This window comes from Nematostella vectensis, chromosome 1, assembly GCF_932526225.1.
Source record: "Nematostella vectensis chromosome 1, jaNemVect1.1, whole genome shotgun sequence".
Lineage (NCBI taxonomy): Eukaryota > Metazoa > Cnidaria > Anthozoa > Actiniaria > Edwardsiidae > Nematostella > Nematostella vectensis.
The window spans coordinates 14753943-14774693 of NC_064034.1; the positions used below are offsets into that span (position 1 = coordinate 14753943).

General features: G+C 40.4%; 1 long non-coding RNA gene across 1 annotated transcript; it reads left to right on the forward strand.

The window, feature by feature from the left end:
- Positions 1-13097: 13097 nt before the first annotated feature.
- Positions 13098-17524, forward strand: LOC125568101. Its single transcript, XR_007312097.1, has 2 exons — positions 13098-13536; positions 13767-17524. It is a non-coding gene; the product is annotated as an uncharacterized LOC125568101 (long non-coding RNA).
- The last annotated feature ends 3227 nt before the right edge of the window (positions 17525-20751 follow it).

Here is a 20751-nt window from a genome sequence, read left to right on the forward strand (position 1 = left end):
CTATTTCAATGTTCAGTTCCATGAAGGCATGGTGTAGGGTGATCAAGTCCAACCATGGCTTCCACTTGTTTCTTCATACAGCTGTATCTTGCTTATTCTTTACTCTACAGTTCTCTTGCACAATGTCATTGCCACGTAAATACCCAATGCTGCTCAAGGTCTTACACCTTGTTACCTACACTATTTGCTAGGCTATACTAGTATTATTCAACTAGTGTCTCTAACTAGACCGTTTTTTCCTTTTCTTTTTCTTGTAACAAACAAACAAATATAAGTCAAGTAAGTGTACTAGTGTACTTGTAATTACATTGCTGGTGTCCATGGTGAGAAGGAAGGACATCTGTAGGGTACCTGTAAACCGTAGGGTACCGGATAACCGTAGGGAGTCTGTAGACTGCAGGGTACCGAATAACCGTAGGGTACCTGTAAACCGAAGGGTGCCTTGAACCCGCATGTGGCACATGGTAACTCTTGTGTAGGAGGTGCACCGTAAGCACTCCATGCTGACTCATTTATAGTTATACCATGGTTAGCGACCGGTCCCCGATAATAGGATGGCTGACCAATAACATCATAAGTAACCCGCAAAGGTGGATGCCTATTCCGCTCGGGTCGTCCAATGATGCTGCCATTAGCATAGTTCTCCTGGCTGTCCCTATCACCTTGTTCCCCTTGCTGCTGCTGTGATGCCCTCTCTGCCTGCTCCTCTATTGCTTCATCCAGCTCACCTGCCGTTCCTTCCTGTTGATCGGGTGCTCCATCCAGCTCGCCTGATGCTCCTTCCTGCTGATCAGGTGCTCCATCCAGCTCGTCTGAAGCTTCCTCTTGCTGATCCAGAGATACATCTGACTCGCCTGATGCTATTTCCTCTTGCCGATCCGGTGCTACATCAGACTCGCCTGATACTTCCTCCTGCTGACCCAGGACTACATCCGATTCGCTTGATGCTTCTTCTTTCTCGTCGGGCGCATATCCAACCTGTCTACCGTAAACAAAGTCTGGTTCCTCTTCACTACTCGACTCCTCTTTCAACTCTGCTGCGTTCCTTGTTGCAGGTTTCCGTGTTTTGGTTTTCCTTTTTGGCTGAGTAATCACGTCACTCATGAGATAATCACATGGCAGTAAGAGGTTATAATGCAGAGTCCGGTTCCTGCCCTTGCCATTCTCAGGTCTGACCTCATACACTGGGCTCGATTCTCCCTTCTGATTCACAACCACAAACACCTGATCCTCAAAGTATGAGCGTAGTTTCCCTGGACCGCCTCGTTCTGACAGGTTTCGTACCAATACCCGATCACCCGGCTTAAGTGATGAGCATCTCACTTTCTTCTCGTAGTACCTCTTACCCCGCGCGGCTTGAGCTGTCGACTTAGAACGTGCGATCCTGTAAGCTTCTTCCATGGTTTCTCGCCACTTTGTCACATATTTCGGATACTGTTGCGGAGTGCCTTGCAAACTGGTACCAAGCATTAAGTCAATGGGAAGTCGAGGTGAGCGACCATAAAGTAGATAGAAAGGAGAAAATCCTGTTGAGTCATTTCGAGTGCAGTTGTATGCGTGTACAACTTTGTTAAGACTATCTTTCCACTTGGATTTCTGGTTCTCTGGTAGTGTGCGTAACATTGCAAGAAGGGTCTGATTAAAACGCTCGACTTGTCCATTGGATTGTGGATGATATGGTGTGGTTCTTGAGTGAGCTACCCCACTAAGCTTTTCCAGATGTTTATGTAGATCGTTCTCGAACTCCTTCCCCTGATCGTGATGTATTCGAAGGGGAAACCCAAACCTCATGATGTAATCATTATACAGCTTCTCTGCCACTGTAGGGGCCGATTTATTCCGTGTTGCGTATGCTTGGGCAAATCGAGTAAAATGATCAATCACTACGAGGATATATTCATACCCACCACTGCTTTTTTCTAGATGTAAAAAGTCCAAAGAAATGAGTTCAAAGGGAGCTGTTGTTTGAATACTCTGCATTGGTGCCCGTTGAGCATGTTTCGGTCGTTTTTGCTTGATACATCGACAAACAGAGGTAACATAGTGTTCAATGTCCTGTTGCATACGGGGCCAAAAGAACCTATCCCTCGCAAGTTGCAATACCCTCTCTGCACCGAGATGCCCCATTTCCTCATGTAATTCCTTATAAACGAGATGATGAAGTTTCCGTGGAAGGACCAATTGGAGACGTGGTCCAATTCTCCGGCGAAGGATATCATCCTTACCTAGTTCCAACTTCTTCCAGTGACGTAACATGGCCTTTGTTTCAGGAGTTTCCTTCTTTCGCTCCTTTAAGCTGGGTAATGACTCATTAAGTATGAAACCAATCACCTTTCCAATTGTTGTATCCTCACGCTGAAGTCTCACAATGTCCTCTGTCGACCATGCTTGCGTGCCTAAGGTGACATTATCGTCGGGAGAATCTTCAAGGCATGCTGACAAAGAGATAGTCGGAATGCCATCTTCACCTGCCTGGAACTTTACAGAATTCACAGTGGCTCCTATGTCTTCTTGGCATATGGTCTTCTGACATTCTTCCATATACTTCTCCATGCCTTGTGAAATCCGCGAGAGACCGTCTGCATCCCCATTTGCCTTTCCAGGTCTGTATTTGATGACAAAGTTATAGTCAGCCAATTCTGATACCCAACGCTGTCCGGTCGCATTCAATTTGGCAGTGGTCAGAATGTATGTTAACGGGTTATTATCCGTGTAGACAGTAAATTTAGGGGCATAGTACAAATAGTCTCTAAATTTCTCCGTAATTGCCCATTTTAGCGCTAAGAATTCGAGTTTCCCCGAATGCAGATGGTAATTGCGCTCGGCTTGAGTTAACGATCGTGACCCGTAACCAATGACTCTCAAGGTTCCTTTCTGGCGTTGGTATAATACAGCCCCAAGTCCCCGCTCCGATGCGTCAGTGTGAAGAATAAAGGGTTGTTGGTAGTCCGGATAAGCCATAACGGGTGGTGATGTGATAGTATCTATAAGTGTCTCCAGTATTCGCTGATGTTCCTCAGACCAAGAGACTGGTTGGCGTGATAAGGACTTACTCGACCTACTTTTCGATTTGGTACTTGTACCTCCCTTGGGTTCCGTCAAAAGATCATAAATGGGTGCTGCTAACGTCGCAAAGTTATGTACATATCTCCTGAAATAACTTAGAAGTCCCATAAGTCTGCGAACTTCTCCGACTGTCTTAGGTGGCGTATCCTTTAAATCCGTAACTGCCTTAATACTCTCCTGATCCATCCGATAACCTTCTTCTGACACAACATGTCCAAGGAATGTAACTTCCCTTTGAAAGATTTTACACTTGCTGGGTTTCAATTTTATCCCGTGTTCCCGCAGTCTTTGCAAAACTTTCCTCAGATCACTAACATGTTCTTCAAAACTTTGACTAAAGACAATGATATCGTCCAAATATGGGATACATGTGGTGTCTCTTAAATCTTCTAAACAATCTTGCATATATCTTTGAAAGGCCGCGGGGGCCTGGGAAAGACCCATGGGTATGCGAACCCATTCATACAGTCCCCAAGGGGTCACAAAGGCAGTCAATGGTCTACTGTCTTTCCCCATGAAACCCTGATGATATGCGCGTCCCTGATCCAGTACTGAAAACCAACTATTTCCCCCTAGGGTGTCTAATGCATCTTGAATCCTTGGGATGGGAAAACGGTCAGGAACACTCTTACAATTCAGTTCACGATAGTCAATGCACAGTCTTAGAGACCCGTCCCGTTTACGGACGCAGACAGCCGGCGACGAGTAGGAAGACTTTGACTTCACAATCCATCCCTTATTTATCAAGTCCTCAATATAGCCTTTGACTTCTGCATACAATGGGCGGCTAATTGAGACATATGTTTTCTGAACAGGAGTCTTATCCATTAGGGTTAAATTTAACTCAAGGTCTTCGATGCAACCGACATCCTGACTATCACGGGCAAAGGTCTCCTCCTCTTCCTGTAACAGACGAGTGACTTCCTTTTTTTGTTCTTCATTCAGATCTCCAATCACCACCCCTGGGACCCTCTGTGATGAATCTATGGTCGCCCCCCTGGATTCTTGTGTTTCACCTGGGTGTACCCCCCTTGAATCAGACAAGTTCATCTCACTAAGTTTCACTTCTGCTGGGGTAACTGATCTGATAAGGTTAAGACTACCCAAGATGGTGCCCCCCCTGAGGGTGATATCCTGCTTGGTGGCATTACTGACGTAAATGTCAACTCGCGTAGCTTTCCCTTTCGGGATGGACAATAGAGACTGGGAGAGTTCTAGCCCTGTAGGCAATGTCTGGTCTTCATCTGGTTCAAAGATAACTGGGCATTTCTCCTCGACTGGGCCGGTATTTGCACGACAATTAATTCTCAGGGTCTGCCCCCCCGGTATGCTGACACTCTTCTTAGGTGACTTTAAGATGCACAAGGGTTCTGAGTTGTCACATGTTTGGATAAAGTTAATCAAGGCCCCAACTGCCTCCCCTCTGACTTCTGGAAATGCACCTTTCATAATATCCTGTAATGGGCTCCCTGTGGTGTTGCTATTATCCCCTGGGAAATCTTTAATCACTGTTTCTATGACATTATATCCAATGATGGGACACTCTAACTCTCCTGGGGTCACTAAAAAAGGTACTTCTACATCTGGCCCTGTATACCCATGGGATTCTAGCTTCAATGTTATGGGGATCCATCCCTCATATGGGATCTCACTGCCATTTGCAGCAGATACATTTAAGTTTCTATCCCGACCCAGGAGTGTCTCAATATCTTGTAAATCAGTGTTCAAACCATTCTCATTGACCCATGATTTAGATAAAACTGAAATTTGCGCGCCCGTATCCCAGAGGGCCTCTGTGCTAATATCATTAAGCATGCAGGAAACTTTGCATTTTGGTCCTACCAGTTTACAAATAACAGCATGTTGTTTTGGAGTGAGATGAGACATAAATACACTAGACTGAATTCGCTCTGCGTACTCACTGTTTTTCTTGGCTTGTAACTCTTGTATCGCAGTGCAAAGTTTCTTGTGTTCCAACCAATGAGCCCGTTGGCATTGCACACCGCAGTACAATGCTGACTTACAACCCGCACATTGAACTAAACAATCACTACCAGATGGTTGATGCCCACATAACACACATACTTGGGACTTTCCTGTGGAAGCAACTTGCGACCCGGCTACCGCCTGTCCCGCGGTGGCAGCCGGTGCTGGTTTCCCGAATCCTTGTTTTGTGTTGGTCTCCGCTTACGACATCCCCGTGCCCAATGCTCAGATGAACCGCAATAAAAACAATGATCACATGCATCAATCGTATTGCTATCCTCACACTGCTTGCAAACTCTCTTGGTCTTCTGTACATGTATATCCCGATTATCAATATTGCCATCCCTTTCCTGTTGCACTTGGGCCACTGTCTCCCGCAATGTGGCCATCTCCGACTTCACTGACTTGAGTTCTGCTAGGATCAGGTCTTCTGTTGAGACTGCGGCTGGAGCAGTCTTCCCTTTGTCCTTACGTCCACCATTCCCTTGTGATTCGACATTATCACTTGTTAGCTGATTAACTTTCTTAGTTATTTTGGTTAACTTTGATTTCCTCTCTAACTCCTCAGATGCCACAATATTTACATGCTGGATTAAATCTTCATCAGTGGTATCTGTGTTCTGTAGATATGGTCTTAGTTTCATCCTTACACCATCATCCATTAATCCAGTCTCCACAGTTCTTAAAAATAGTCCTTGCACCAATTCGGGATCGTATTTCATTTTGCTATCAGACTCTTGTGACGCAAAACAAACTTTCTGCCTTTGATCCAAAGCCCTGATCACAAAACTCTGAGGGGTTTCCCCGGGAGCTTGAGCCAAAATTGCTAATTCTTGATACAGTTCTGTTGCATTTTTTTCCTGATAATGCGAGCGCAAAATGTGTCTTAATTGGGCCAGAGTCAAGCTTGGAATACCTTCCAAGTAGCTGCGAAGTCTCATTCCTGGGCAAATGGACTTTATTACTGCATCGACCACCTCAACTTCTGTGTGTCCTTTCTTTAGTCCAGAGTCAATTTGTCTCACGAGACTGACAAAACTTAACTTATCTTTCTGTCCTGGCTCTCCAATTTGCCCAGAAATCTTCATTTCTCTCTTTATATCCGAAATGTAGAGACCTTTCTTTGATTCCATACCCATAAGCTTGTTCATTTGATCCTTCAGAGCTTGGAGCTCCTCGCTCGGACTTGCACTTGCACTCGTGTTTGGCTGGGCTTGTTTTTCTTGTTTGGGCTTCGTTGCTCCAGAAATCGCCGAAATAACCTCCTCTAATCCCTTCAGATAGCTGACTGCTTGGTCTCCTTTGCTCTCAAGCTCGTTATCCACAGCTTGTGAGATCCTTCTGACCCGTTTCAACCTAGATAGTTTGTCGTCCTCGTGTAGCTTCAAAAAGTTTTCCACTTCGTGTAACTGTTCGGCCGTCAAGCGACACAAACTCTCTTCGATACTAAGCTGAAGTTCTTCAGTCATCTTCTGAATCCGTTTTCCCGTCTGAGCCCCCAATATGTTACCTTATAATTTGTGAAAACTCGAGTAACATTAAAAATAAACCGAAAATAAACCACACAGAAACAAACATGGCGGTCAACACGTTTTCTTCTTCTTCTACACACACTGCATTATGGGTAATACAATATTTTTCTATGGGGGGGTGGGCAAGTGCTTAATTCCATGGGTAACACATTTTCCCGCCCAAACAACAGGGAGCCCACACAAAGGACCTACGCCAGCTTCGCAAACTGGTTTTCACGCGAGTATTCAAGTTTTTAACAAATATTTTCTGACATAAATGAATCAAAGAACACATGCTTCTAAACTGACTTTATTTTTTTTTAAACCCAAGAACAATTTTAAGGACTTTCAAGGAGTTTCCAGGATATTCCAGACCTTGAATTTGACATTTCAAAATTCAAGTACTTTCCAGGTTTTCAAGGACCCGTACGAACCCTGTTATAATTGAAGCTTGATATGCTTGTTGTTGTTATTTTTTGTCGTCATATACTGTATAGTGCAGTCATAAGATTATTCGAGAAAGTAGGTGCTTCAACATAGTTCCTAAATAGGGTACAAGCAAGGCTCACAATTTCTAAAGCCTTGTCTACTGTTTTCAATTAACAATGGAATACCTCTGTTAGCTTTTACAATTTAAAACCAACCACTGCAAGTATCGGTTATTCGCTTGTGTGATTTTTCCAAATCGTACTAGAAGTAGGTACAATACGTCGAGAGGGTAGATTGGGATTTTGCCTCACGTGCACACTTGCTTAACCAGACTAATTTTTTTAAAATTAAGTTTACAAACTCGACTAAATGGGAATAACATATAACATTCCCTTCCAAGGGAGAGAAGGGGAGGTACATACTAAGCTTTTTTTGGTAGCAGGTGATTATTAAGCCACAGAAATGTAAAACGCTTCCATTTTTTAGTCTTCATAGCTCTCGTAAGCGACCACCTTGGGAACTGAGAATTCTGGTCGTTAACGGAGCTGGTCTTTTACGAGAGCTTGCTCTCATAAGCGACCACTGGGCGCCAAAAACTTGAACAATAGGTGTTGGTCGCTCACGGGCGCTTAATTAAAATGGAATCTTAAAGTTATCGTAGTAATAACAACGCTGTAATTTTTTGGTTTATTGCTTGATTTTAAAACTAGGTATTTGACTTATCATGAGAGTGAGTTGTTTATTTAATAGCAATTAATTCTACGCAAAGTAGCTCGTTATCAGCTCGTTTATATCGACGACTAAAGCTTTTTTTCATGAGAATATCCTCTGCGTCTACGACGATCGCATGGCATCTTTTGTTAGCCGATTTCTAAAGCGTGCAACAAACAAGTGGATGGCTATTGTAACTGGAAAGAGGATAAATGGTGAAGCTGGCAATTGACGAGAGATTCCTTGCATTTACACATTTTGTGGAGACAAAGAAATGTCAATCCCATGGTTAAAATTAAAGTTAGAAAATTGAATATGTGATTTCAGTATGCATTGGATATGATGTTTATCAGGGGTTGACTGATGTTGTAAAGCAAAAAATCATTGTGGTCGCTTACGAGAGCTTAAAAAGAAAAGAAAATCTCAGTTGGGGTTTTGAAATTGTGGTCGTTAACGGAGCTGGTTGCACCGATAAGTTGGTCGCTTACGAAAGCTTAGAATTACAGAGTTTGTGTGACAATTCAATCGGTGATCCGTGATCGTGGTCGTTATCGGGGCTGGTCGTTTACGAGAGCGTTCGCTCAGAGAGCTTCGACTGTATGATTATTTTTTAGATTGGAAGCGTGGGGTTGCAATGGTTGAGTTGTGTGATGGAATATCTTTAATCATATTGTAGTTATGTGAACAGGTGTCCCACTTGTTGTATTTACCTGCTCTTGCCATGTTAATTTGTGATTTGCTCACATTGCCGTTTCCATTGGCGAGCAGAGCAGCATGGCAAAGTATGACCACATTGAAACCACCACATTTACCGTGACACTCATTTACTCAATTTCACAAAACAACCCCAACCCCATCCATATTACAATACAAAAAGGACAATAATTTTTTTAGCCAAAATAGAATAATATTTTTTTTCTGTTTAGAAAAAAGGTACAACAACACAGCAAGGTAATAATACGTCATTGCAGTTGCTATTCTTGGATTACAGTATGTGCATTGAAATTTGCAATGAGCAACGTGGTCGCTCATCTTCCTCTTTCTTGATTCCTTCAAATGATATACGCATATATGAAAAAAAACAGTTTTCTATTTATTCAGAGAATTATTTAGCATACACCTGATCCTGGATACTGCGGCTTGTTTTGTGTCTTGCTTTATTTTTGAAGATTTTGTTTAGACAAGGTACGAAGCAGTTAGGCATGAGCATCTTGGGAATGATTTGAAAGACTAAGATGCATTGTGGGCTATGGCACTTCTAAGCCTAAGTTATTTTAGTTTTCCCTATGGCACCTCTAGGCTGTGATCCAAATTTAGTTCAGTTTTAATTTCAAATTCGTTTTAACTTTGATTGCTTCTGAAAATAATTCAGTTTCAATTTATTTACAAAATAAATTGTAATAAAATTAAAAAAATTGCTAAGCAAAAAAAAAAGAATAAAATATTTCAAAAAACATGAAATCTTCATACGAGCAAGAAATCTATTTTTATATGCACTCAACTGAATTTAGTGGATTGCCTGATGATGTTGATAACTTGGTAACAACCATGCAATGGTCTTCCAAAAGAAATATAATATATAGATTTAGGCACTGCCTAAAAGCGGAGCCAGCATTGAACACCTTCTATGTTGACTGATTGAGGTATTTTTTGGGGATCTAGGATCCTGCTCTTTACTGAGATTTATTTATTGTACCAACCAAATGGATCCAGGCCTTATTCAATAATTTAAATTATGCAGTACATCAAAGTTAACAAACACAATTCCTGGTGTGAATATGGCTGTCAAAGTTGTCAAGAGTCTAATGGTAAATTCTTATGTCCCATCATAGAAGTTTATAAATATATTTTTTTAATCAAAACAATACTCCAACAAGCTTTGCCCTTGTGCAGAATAGGTCATGGATGTAACAGCATTCCACAGATTTGAAATAATATATTTAGACTGTTTAGATGCCATACTGTAATTTTTATGTATTGATTTAGTGGCGATTCTCTCCTTCATTGGACCGAATATTCAGAAAAATGTCTGGAAATTAAAATCCAAAAATATATCTCCTTTCATGCATTACATATTGGTGCACCCACCATCTACCATATAGTGGCCTTGTTGTTGGTGGCCTACTCCAAAATGAATGCAATGAAGAAAAAACAAATTGATTTTGGAAGCAAATCCTAAAAAAAAAACATCTAAGGCATCACTGACAGTGCTAAAATGCTAACTTCTAATTTCAAACCAAACCCTTTCATTGATCTATGTTTGGGGTAGAGAGGAGGGAAAGAATATCAATTGACTAAAAAATAGTCGACGGGGGAGGAGATATAAAGGGAATTGACTCAACTTGAAAGGTTTGTTGGAAAAAATATAACAGTAATGAAAATAATTTGATTGAGCATTTCTTGACATTTCCCCTTTCCCATTATCTTAACCCTTTCATCACCACAGGCCTCTAAACAGGCCATGTCTATGCTATCCAAGCTATGTGAACAGAATTCTATTATTGAAAAAGAACAAGGTTGTTGCTAGTGTTATAAAGTTTAAGTATCTTGCCCTAAAAAACCCTTTCCTTGATAAAAGTTTCATCAATGTACATTTGTAAAGCTACATTTTGACAAGCTTTGTCCTTGCAAAGAACAAGTAATGGATGAAACAGGATTTCAAAGATAGAATATAGTGTCAGACACAATTTTAGATAAGAAGCAATACTGAAGTTTTAATGTACCATTTTAAGTGGTGATTTTCCATCCCCATGGGAATTAATATCTACAAATATACATCCAGTAATGCATTATATTTTGGTGTTTTTAGAAACCCTGGATCCAACCATTCCAATGAAATAAATTTAAACCTTTAAAATAAATGTAATGGAAAAGGAAAGGAAATCCTAAAAAGAAGATATAAGTGAAAGTACTAAATGAAAATTTCTAATTTAAAAATCAAATCTGTTCATTAATTTATTTTTGGTGTAGAGGGGAAATAGCAAAGAGCATCAATTGCATAAAAATAGTCAACATGGAGAAGGAAAGGAAGTAATATGACTCTTCTTTAAATGTTTGAAAAGAAAATATAATAACAATGTGATAATTATATTCAGTACTTTCCTAAAATATCCCCTTTCCCATTATCTTTAGGTTAATAAAGATACAGATTTATTATTTAAAAAGCAAAAGTTTGTTTTTAGTTTTATATAATATAAGTATCTTGTTCTAAAAAAAAACCCTATTGAGTGTGTACTGCTGAATCACATAGTAATGCCCTAGTCATTTGAGCCCCCCCCCCTTATGGTCCTGGGGAAGTCAGGGGTTAATGTGGGGTTTTAGATTACTTTTTAACCAGAATATATCAAGAGGGGTGGTGGTATTGACTGTTTTTGACTCTTAACTTAACAGTAATGAAAATAATTTGATTGAGCATTTCTTGACATTTCCCCTTTCAAATTATCTTAACCCTTTCATCACCACAGGCCTCTAAACAGGCCATGTCTATGCTATCCAAGCTATGTGAACAGAATTCTATTATTGAAAAAGAACAAGGTTGTTGCTAGTGTTATAAAGTTTAAGTATCTTGCCCTAAAAAACCCTTTCCTTAATAAAAGTTTCATTAATGTACATTTGTAAAGCTACATTTTGACAAGCTTTGTCCTTGCAAAGAACAAGTAATGGATGAAACAGGATTTCAAAGATAGAATATAGTGTCAGTTACAATTTTAGATAAGATGCAATACTGAAGTTTTAATGTACCATTTTAAGTGGTGATTTTCCATCCCCATGGGAATTAATATCTACAAATATACATCCAGTAATGCATTATATTTTGGTGTTTTTAGAAACCCTGGATCCAACCATTCCAATGAAATAAATCTAAACCTTTAAAATAAATGTAATGGAAAAGGAAAGGAAATCCTAAAAAGAAGATATAAGTGAAAGTACTAAATGAAAATTTCTAATTTAAAAATCAAATCTGTTTATTAATTTATTTTTGGTGTAGAGGGGAAATAGCAAAGAGCATCAATTGCATAAAAATAGTCAACATGGAGAAGGAAAGGAAGTAATATGACTCTTCTTAAAATGTTTGAAAAGAAAATATAATAACAATGTGATAATTATATTCAGTACTTTCCTAAAATATCCCCTTTCCCATTATCTTTAGGTTAATAAAGATACAGATTTATTATTTAAAAAGCAAAAGTTTGTTTTTAGTTTTATATAATATAAGTATCTTGTTCTAAAAAAAAACCCTATTGAGTGTGTACTGCTGACTCACATAGTAATGCCCTAGTCATTTGAGCCCCCTCCCTTATGGTCCTGGGGAAGTCAGGGGTTAATGTGGGGTTTTAGATTACTTTTTAACCAGAATATATCAAGAGGGGTGGTGGTATTGACTGTTTTTGACTCTTAACTTGGAAACAGGCTTTTATTAAAGTCTAATCCCCCACCCTTTCCTGGGACCATGTGTGTGGGGGTATCAAATGACTAGTGAATAAGAACTCCGTACTGTCTTTCATACATGTCTTTCAAGACATGGTTTTCAATTCTCATGTCTTCCAGTCTTTAGCATTCATCTTGACCCTTGACCCCTGGTTCATAAAAGAGTAAAATTTCTTTCAAAACAATCTTTTCATCAAGACATTTATAATCTGACTCATTTCCACAAATATTTGAAAAAATAATAATAAACACATGAGATGTAAGATGCAGACAATAACAATACATATTGGCAACAGGGGTTGAATTTTGTTTTGTTTTTATCCTCGGTAAGGAAAATTTCTCTTGTAAGTTGAAAAAGTTGCTGTATCTTCTAAGGATATGTATCTTCTTAGGACTAAGAGCACAGGATATAAAGACAAGAACGGTCTTCTTTACCAGTATATGACAAATGCAACACGATATTGATTGGCCTTTATGAAATATTATAACAGAATCAAGAATAAAGATAGAACAAAGAATGTCAAAACAAAATGTGTTATGCTCATTCTCAAAGCAAACAAAAAGGACAACAAAAAGCCCAATAACTGTCATATCCTCAATAGACAAAAGAAATCGTCGTCTGAAACTCACCTTGAATTTTGTCGCTTTTTTGTGGTTTTGTTCGCTTTTTAATGTGAACTATTACTTACTTAAATTTACTAGCAAAAACCAGACATATCCTTACATAAATCTTGGCGTGATTGAATGTTAGTAGATCTCCTCTAATTGACTTTATCCTTAAGTCACAAAATTTGAGGCAAAAAGAAATAATCAACGCATGACAAGAACTTTTCCCTTGCTCTGTGCTTGTATTTATCCGCCATTACGGGGCCGAGTGAGGCCTGGGAGTTGCGCGGCTGGCTGGCTGGCTGGCTGACTGGCTGGCTGGCTGGCGAGTGACACCACAGGGTACCCGCGCGATGTCCACAAAACCAAGTCGCATAGTTATAATACCATATTTCTATACCTATGGAGCTCCGCGCGCGGCCTACGGCCGCGCTGGCTCCGCTATTATTTTAATTAATTGATTTTTCAGTGACATGTGATATTAAAGCATGCACAGTTTACGGGAGGTTTTTACTTTGCGAGGAGGCTACTAACGATGCTTGTACCTCCCACGATCCAATATCCATTGGCGCGCATCTCGGTCAGCGTCATCCCTTGACCTTGCTGCTTCAGGGCCTCTTTTAAGTTGCGAACAACTAACTCTGTCACTAGTCTATTCCTTGGCATAATCATAGGGAAATTTGCTTACTCTGTTAGCTCAGGGGCACGTTGTAGACGACCACGACTTTCAAGATTTTTTTCGTCTAGAAAGGGATCTAACTTGTAAAGTGAGCTCGTTCTACTAGTATCGACTTTCGAGGTAAGTGCGTCAATCCCTGCTTTATACGCCTTAGATTGAGTTTGACTAACTATTAACCTTTCAGCTTCCTCGAGGTCCCGAACTTTCAACTTCGGTCTCACTTCGTACTCCCACGTATTATTTGAAATAGCAAACGCATAGCGCTACTGCTATTTTGGCGCAAAACACAAAACCACACGTTCTCTGGTTCCTTAGGAATACTGGTCTCGTGAGCCTTTTATCTTCTCCAGGTCCTGTGCACAGAGACCATGTGGCGCATGATCGGCAGGGCGCTGTTTCATGTCTACGTAACGGCATTGATGAATTGACGTTCCATCTTGGATTTGCTGCACTCTATTGGCAACGAACGTGTAAAATCTTCTGCTCTTGTTGGAAATATATCCTGAAACGATGTTTCAAGTATTTTAATTTTTTGCCCGTGGAAATTGTAACGGTAAAAAGAAACTAAAATTCGCCAACAAGTCCTATCAAACGGCTCAATACTAACATAATGATAAATTTAATTCTAGCCTTATCTTTACTTGTCGTGAACAAGGTTGCCCAGTGGTTGTTAGGTCTAGTTGGTGTCTTCAAGGTCACAGGTTCAATTCCCTCGAAATCCTTAATTTTTGTTTTCTATTTTTTTCTTTTTTTCTATATTTTTATTATACCGAGAATACTGAAAAAGTAACATATCTGAAAATATTTGATAACATTCTATCAATGTTGAAATGAAAGCTCAGTATAATGTAAGCAATACATCGCATATACTATAACTTGAAATTAAGTGAAGACAATCAAATTTTATTATGTACAAATTTCATTCTACAGATGCTTATGCCCATTTCTCAATGGAAAAATATATCAAAGCTTCTTGGTAATCCCACCAGTTCCAGGTAATTCCTGCAGAGAAACTTTTTTGGAGTTTCTTGATGTAATCCTTTCCCGCAACTGCCTAAAGGATAGTCTCTTGTAAACGCATTGGTACACTCTGGTTAAAACGGGTGTGAACACACACTATAGTTAGTTCAATACCTTTTTAGTAAACTTATAGAGATATTAACCTCTCTGACCCCTGTTCTTGCTTGTGCTCCTCTCTTAATGGTAGCTGATACCCTTTTTTGCCTAGCCTTTCTTTTGCAAGATATTTTGCCAGAACAGGTTGTTAAATGATCAATTTTCTCACATAGTTATATTTTTATATTTATGGACTATTTGACCTATATTACTCAATATGTTAATGCCTTGTTTTGGAATGGTTCAAATTCATGCAATGGCGGACTTGAAATGAGCAAATTAAATTAGGCGGGTTTGATCCTTGGCCCACAACTGGGGCACAACTGTGATTCACACAAATCCGAATTACCTTTCCCAATTTCAGGATGAATTACTGACGTTGCTCACATACTATCTGGTATGCTAGCCACTGAAAGGCACAGCTGACAAAGCACACCCCAAGTATACACTGGGGAAACCGAGCGACAGCACGGCTTTTCCGGAAGCTTTCTAGGGACGATTTCCTGAGGGCGTTTTTTCTAGGGGGCTTTTCTGGGGGTGGTTTTCGAGAGTTTGTTTTGCAGTTTTGCATAATCCTACTAGTTTTATCGCTAATATATCAAAATTAAATAAATACAAATATTAGATGCAGTTCTAGAGTAGATCTCAATAATTTATAAAAAATTTATAAAAAAAAGTGTAATAAACTGCAATATAGATTACGCTAAAAATATTTACTAAAATTAGTTTACTATCAAACTGAAATGATACTAACGTGATCCAACAGCGACAACTTTCCGTGTAAAGGTGTGAATTTTACGCGGGCCATATCAAAACCACTTCTTCCTCCAACTTTAACCACCTTCCCTGTGTGCTTGGGGTGTTTGCACGTAGTTGGAGGTCTCCAGAATCTCCCATTGTCTCCCTTCTTTTTACCCACCAACTCTTGACCAAACCCCTCCCCCATCTTTTTTACCCACCCACACCTGGCCAAAGCCCTCCTCCATCCTCGGCCTCTCATGAATGATTTCTAGTGCGTTGAGGCTGACTTTGATCCATTCTTCCTGCCACCTTTATACCTCGCTTGCGGCGGGCTGTTTTCTTCTTTTCTTTCAATCCAATAGATTTTGTTTTTGCGAAAATTGAATCCTACTCGTCCTTCCCTTTATCGTCTTATGTAGTCCCTTCTCTGCTTAATGCAGAAATTATCTTAACACATAGGAGCAGCATTCCTAGGTCAAACTCCTTTTCCTCCTCTTCCTCCATTCTCAGCCTCTCATGGATGATTTCTAGTGCGTTGAGGCCGGCTTTGATCCATTCTTCTCTTAAGCAAGGATGCGGAGGCAGTCTGTTCCTTGGTCTCCAGCGGCGGTGTCTTTTATACCTCGCTTGCGGTGGGCTATTTTCTTCTTTTCTTTCTAATAAATAGATTTCGAATCTTACTCGCCCTTCCCTTTTTTATAATCCCTTTTCTGCTTAATGGAGAAATATGTCTTAACAAGTAGAGCTGGAGCAGCATTCCTACTACTGCCACCGCTATAAGGCAGTAGTCCACCATTTCCTTAGCTTCCTGTTTCATCGTGCTATCGTAGCATGGACTTTGATTCTGGGCTGAAACAATGTAATCTTACAACATGAAAACACGATTACAGGTTATCTTCGAAGAAGTTGTCAAGGTGGAATGAGGAGTTTGGGAATGCAGGAATCGACAGCCTGTCCTTGGACATCATATTTAATGATGTCTTTTATTTTTTTTAAGGTTGCAGTTGATTGCTCTAATAGCTAGGAAAAATATGGTTGGTGAAGGTTGACATCCAAAATGTCCTTATCCCCATCTCGCATGCAGATCTGCACAGTTGCTTCTCTTTTGCATTCAGAATACTTTGCCGTGTTTCACACTGATAGAGTCCAAGAATACATCGTCAAGTCTCTTGCGGCCAACCTTGCCAGAAGTGTGAACTAGGAGCCTTGACGCAAACTTCAGCGGTTCTGCTTTGACATTTCTGTTCACGATTTGAAGTAAATGAGGGCCTAAAATCTTCCCAATTGATTGATTGGCAGAGCTTAGTGTAGTGGATGGCGAGGTGGTGGGTTTATGCTTTATACATCCTGACAATACGATGCTCTAAAAGATACGTGTTCCCGTCTTTCAGTTCATCTATAAATGAGCCCCAGATCTTGAGGAGTACAGCACAGGTGTATCTTGATTGATACAATCTTCCTTAACATGTAATTTGTCTGGTGTTTGTTTTCCTCGGTTCGTACAGAGTTCCTAAAACATTGACTTTTTTCTTGTTAATATCGCCGAAGTATAAATTCAAGGACAAAAGTGTGGTTTTGGTATGTTTATTGTGCAGTAGGCGCTGCACTATATCTAAACGTTACTCTTATTAGCTGAAATTGGATGCCATCAATTAACATTGTAATTTTGTAACTATGAGCTAATGGAAATCATGCTTGCGACTTTCATAAGGCAACAATATGGTCTGAATGTTAAATATTATATTTATTCATTTGTTTTAGACTAATGAAATGGCTTCATACTGTTCGCGCGCACATGACGCGCCAAGACGCTTTAACTAGGTCCCAGTAGGCTCGCATATAAGACAGGTATGCTTGGTGGATCCCGATGAATTTGCTGTAGAGGTGAGCAGAGCAATCGTGGTCACCAAGATCACTAAGCTGGTGGACCAATCTCGGGTTATCGGCGAAATAAGAAATCTTCATTCCATCTTGTTGAAATTGACTTACCCAAATGCGCACAGCTATGTCACCGTAAGGATGGCACACAAGTGAAGTATTGCGGCTTTTGATTTCCCCTCAAACTTATTGTCGAGTATTAAAAAGCCTTCGTCTATCCTTGCTACACCTTGGCCAAAGTGAAGCCATCCCCAGTACAAAAACTCCTCGTGCTTCCTTTCTTATTATCAAAGTAAAGATGATTAAGGCAGATGAAGTAGTCATCATCTGTCCTCAAGAAGAATTTGAAATCATTGCGCCCGTACGCCCAAAACATTGCCCATAACAACCTGTGAGCCATTAAGATTTACCCTCTGACCGTCAAGTACTTCAAGTCCCCATATTGGTCTCTTTCTCTCGTTAAGTTCTCTTTGATGCCGTCTTCTAGCCCTATGCTGTCGGTGAAAAATCGTGCCTCCCACCCCTGGATAGTAAGGTATGATCGACAGCCATGTTTCTCTGATGGCAGTGCAGCGTTCTTAACGTGGTGTTGCTGAGATCATGGCGATAAACAAGTCCACAGGTCTCAACCTGTTTGTTGATCTGGTAGTTCCTTCCCTCTTTGAAGAGGCTGTTTTCTCAATCTATAAATGAGCCCCATATCTTGAGGAGTACAGCACCGGTTCTAATTTGGATGATACAATCTTTTTTAACATGTAATTTGTCTGGTGTTTGTTTCTCTCGGTTCGTTACAGAGTTCCTGTAACATTGACTATTTTTTCTTGTTAATACCGCCGAAGTAAAAATACAAGGCCAAAAGTGTAATTTTGGTATGTTTGTTATTGTGCAGTAGGCACTGCACTATATCTAAACGTTACTCTTATTAGCTAAAATTGGATGCCATCAATTTAAATTGTAATTTTGAGACTATAAGCTAATGGAGATCCTGCTTGCGACTTGCACAAGCCAACAATATGGTCTAAATGTTAAATGTTATATTTATTTAGTTGTACGCAATGACGATACAACTATGCGCACGTCAAAATGAAACACAAAATTATCGTGCCAGGATCGCGCGTAAAATTGGACAGAAGCTTCAGAGACGACTGCTTGGAGTCTGCGCCCTTCCTTAAACTAATCAATTGGAAATTTGTTGCCGTGGTTCAAACCTGCTTATATAATTTGGATGCGGTAGGTATATAAACGGGGGACATTGCTGCATATCTTAGAAATAAATGTAACTCAAGTTACTACGTTTACCTATTATAAACCAGTAAAAGGGAGGGTCCGTCAGCCCTTGGCAAAGCGTGTAGTCCAGATAGATGTCCAGTCGGTATTTCCCTGGCTCTATGACCAGGAATACAGCCTCGTAGGTGCCATTATCATGTTCAATGACTGTAGCCGCCGTTGAGGTATCCCCTTGCACCAGCACCAGCCAATCGTCGCCACCAATGCCCTTACCAACTCCACTAGGCGTGCGAGCAGCCGGACGCACATCCATGTGGGAAATAACACTCGCTGAGGCGCTAGTGCGTATGTCCTCACCCCAACAGGGCAACACCACGCCGAAGTCCATGTTATTAGCACACGGTCGAATAACGTCTTCCCAGGCCATACGCGTACGCCGGACTGGTGACCACTGTCTCACCAATCCACCTTTCAAGGTTTTCAAACTAATTTGAGATTGGTCTTCTCTAGCACTTTCAAAACCTTGAGTCCTTTCAAAAGAAGACGTCCCCACCTTCATGAAGTTAACACGGTTTGTTATATTTTTTAAATTGTCCTCCATCCTAAAGCCTACAATCTTCCCAATTGATTGATTGGCAGAGCTTAGTGTAGTGGATGGTGAGGTGGTGGGCTAATGCTTTATACATCCTGACAATACGATCCTCTAAAAGATACGTGTTCCCGTCTTTAAGTTCATCTATAAATGAGCCCCAGATCTTGAGGAGTACAGCACAGGTGTATCTTGGATGATACAATCTTCCTTAACATGTAATTTGTCTGGTGTTTGTTTCCCTCGGTTCGTACAGAGTTCCTAAAACATTGACTTTTTTTCTTGTTAATATCGCCGAAGTATAAATTCAAGGCCAAAAGTGTGGTTGTAGTATGTTTATTGTGCAGTAGGCACTATATCTAAACGTTACTCTTATTAGCTGAAATTGGATGCCATCAATTAATTTTGTAACTATGAGCTAATGGAAATCGTTCTTGTGACTTTCATAAGGTAAAAATATGGTCTGAATGTTAAATATTATATTTATTCATTTGTTTTATACTAATGAAATGGCTTCATAATGTGCGCGCGCACATGACGCCCCAAGACGCTTTAACTAGGTCCCAGTAGGCTCGCATATAAGACTGGTATGTTTGGTGGATCCCGATGAATTTTCTGCAGAGGTGTGAGCAGAGCGATCGTGGTCACCAAGATCACTAAGCTGGTGGACCAATCTCGGGTTATCGGCGAAATAAGAAATCTTCATTCCATCTTGTTGAAATTGACTTACCCAAATGCGCACAGCTATGTCACCGTAAGGATGGCACACAAGTGAATTATTGCGGCTTATGATTTCCCCTCAAACTTATTGTCGAGTATTAAAAAGCCTTCGTCTATCCTTGCTACACCTTGGCCAAAGTGAAGCCATCCCCAGTACAAAAACTCCTCGTGCTTCCTTTCTTATTATCTAAGTGAAGATGATTAAGGCAGATGAAGTAGCCATCATCTGTCCTCAAGAAGAATTTGAAATCATTGCGCCCGTACGCCCAAAACATTGCCCACAACAACCTGTGAGCAATTAAGATTCACCCTCTGACCGTCAAGTACTCCAAGTCCCCATATTGGTCTCTTTCTCTTGTTAAGTTCGCTTTGATACCGTCTTCTAGCCCTTTGCTGTCGGTGAAAAATCGTGCCTCCCACCCCTGGATAGTAAGTATGGTCGACAACCATTTTTCTCTGATGGCAGTGCGGCGTACTCAACCCGATGGTGCTGAGATGATGGCGATAAACAAGTCCACAGGTCTCAGCCTGTTTGTTGATCTGGTAGTTTCTCCCTTCTTTGAAGAGGCGGTTTTCTACATATACAAATGAGCCCCATATCTTGAGGAGTACTGGACCGGTCGTATCTTGAGTGATACAATCTTCCTTAACATGTAATTTGTCTGGTGTTTGTTTCCCTCGGTTCGTTACAGAGTTCCTGTAGCATTGACTTTTTTCTTGTTAATAGCGACGAAGTAAAAATTCAAAGCCAAAAGTGTAATTTTGGTATGTTTGTTATTGTGCAGTAGGCACTGCACTATATCTAAACGTTACTCTTATTAGCTAAAATTGGATGCCATCAATTTAAATTGTAATTTTGATAAAAAAGTCCACAGGTCTCAACCTGTTTGTTGATCCGGGAGTTCCTTCCCTCTTTGAAGAGGCTGTTTTCTCAATCTATAAATGAGCCCCATATCTTGAGAAGTACAGCACCGGTCGTATCTTGGATGATACAGTCTTCCTTAACATAAAGTTTGTCGGGTGTTTGTTTCCCTCGGTTCGTTACAGAGTTCTTGTAACATTGA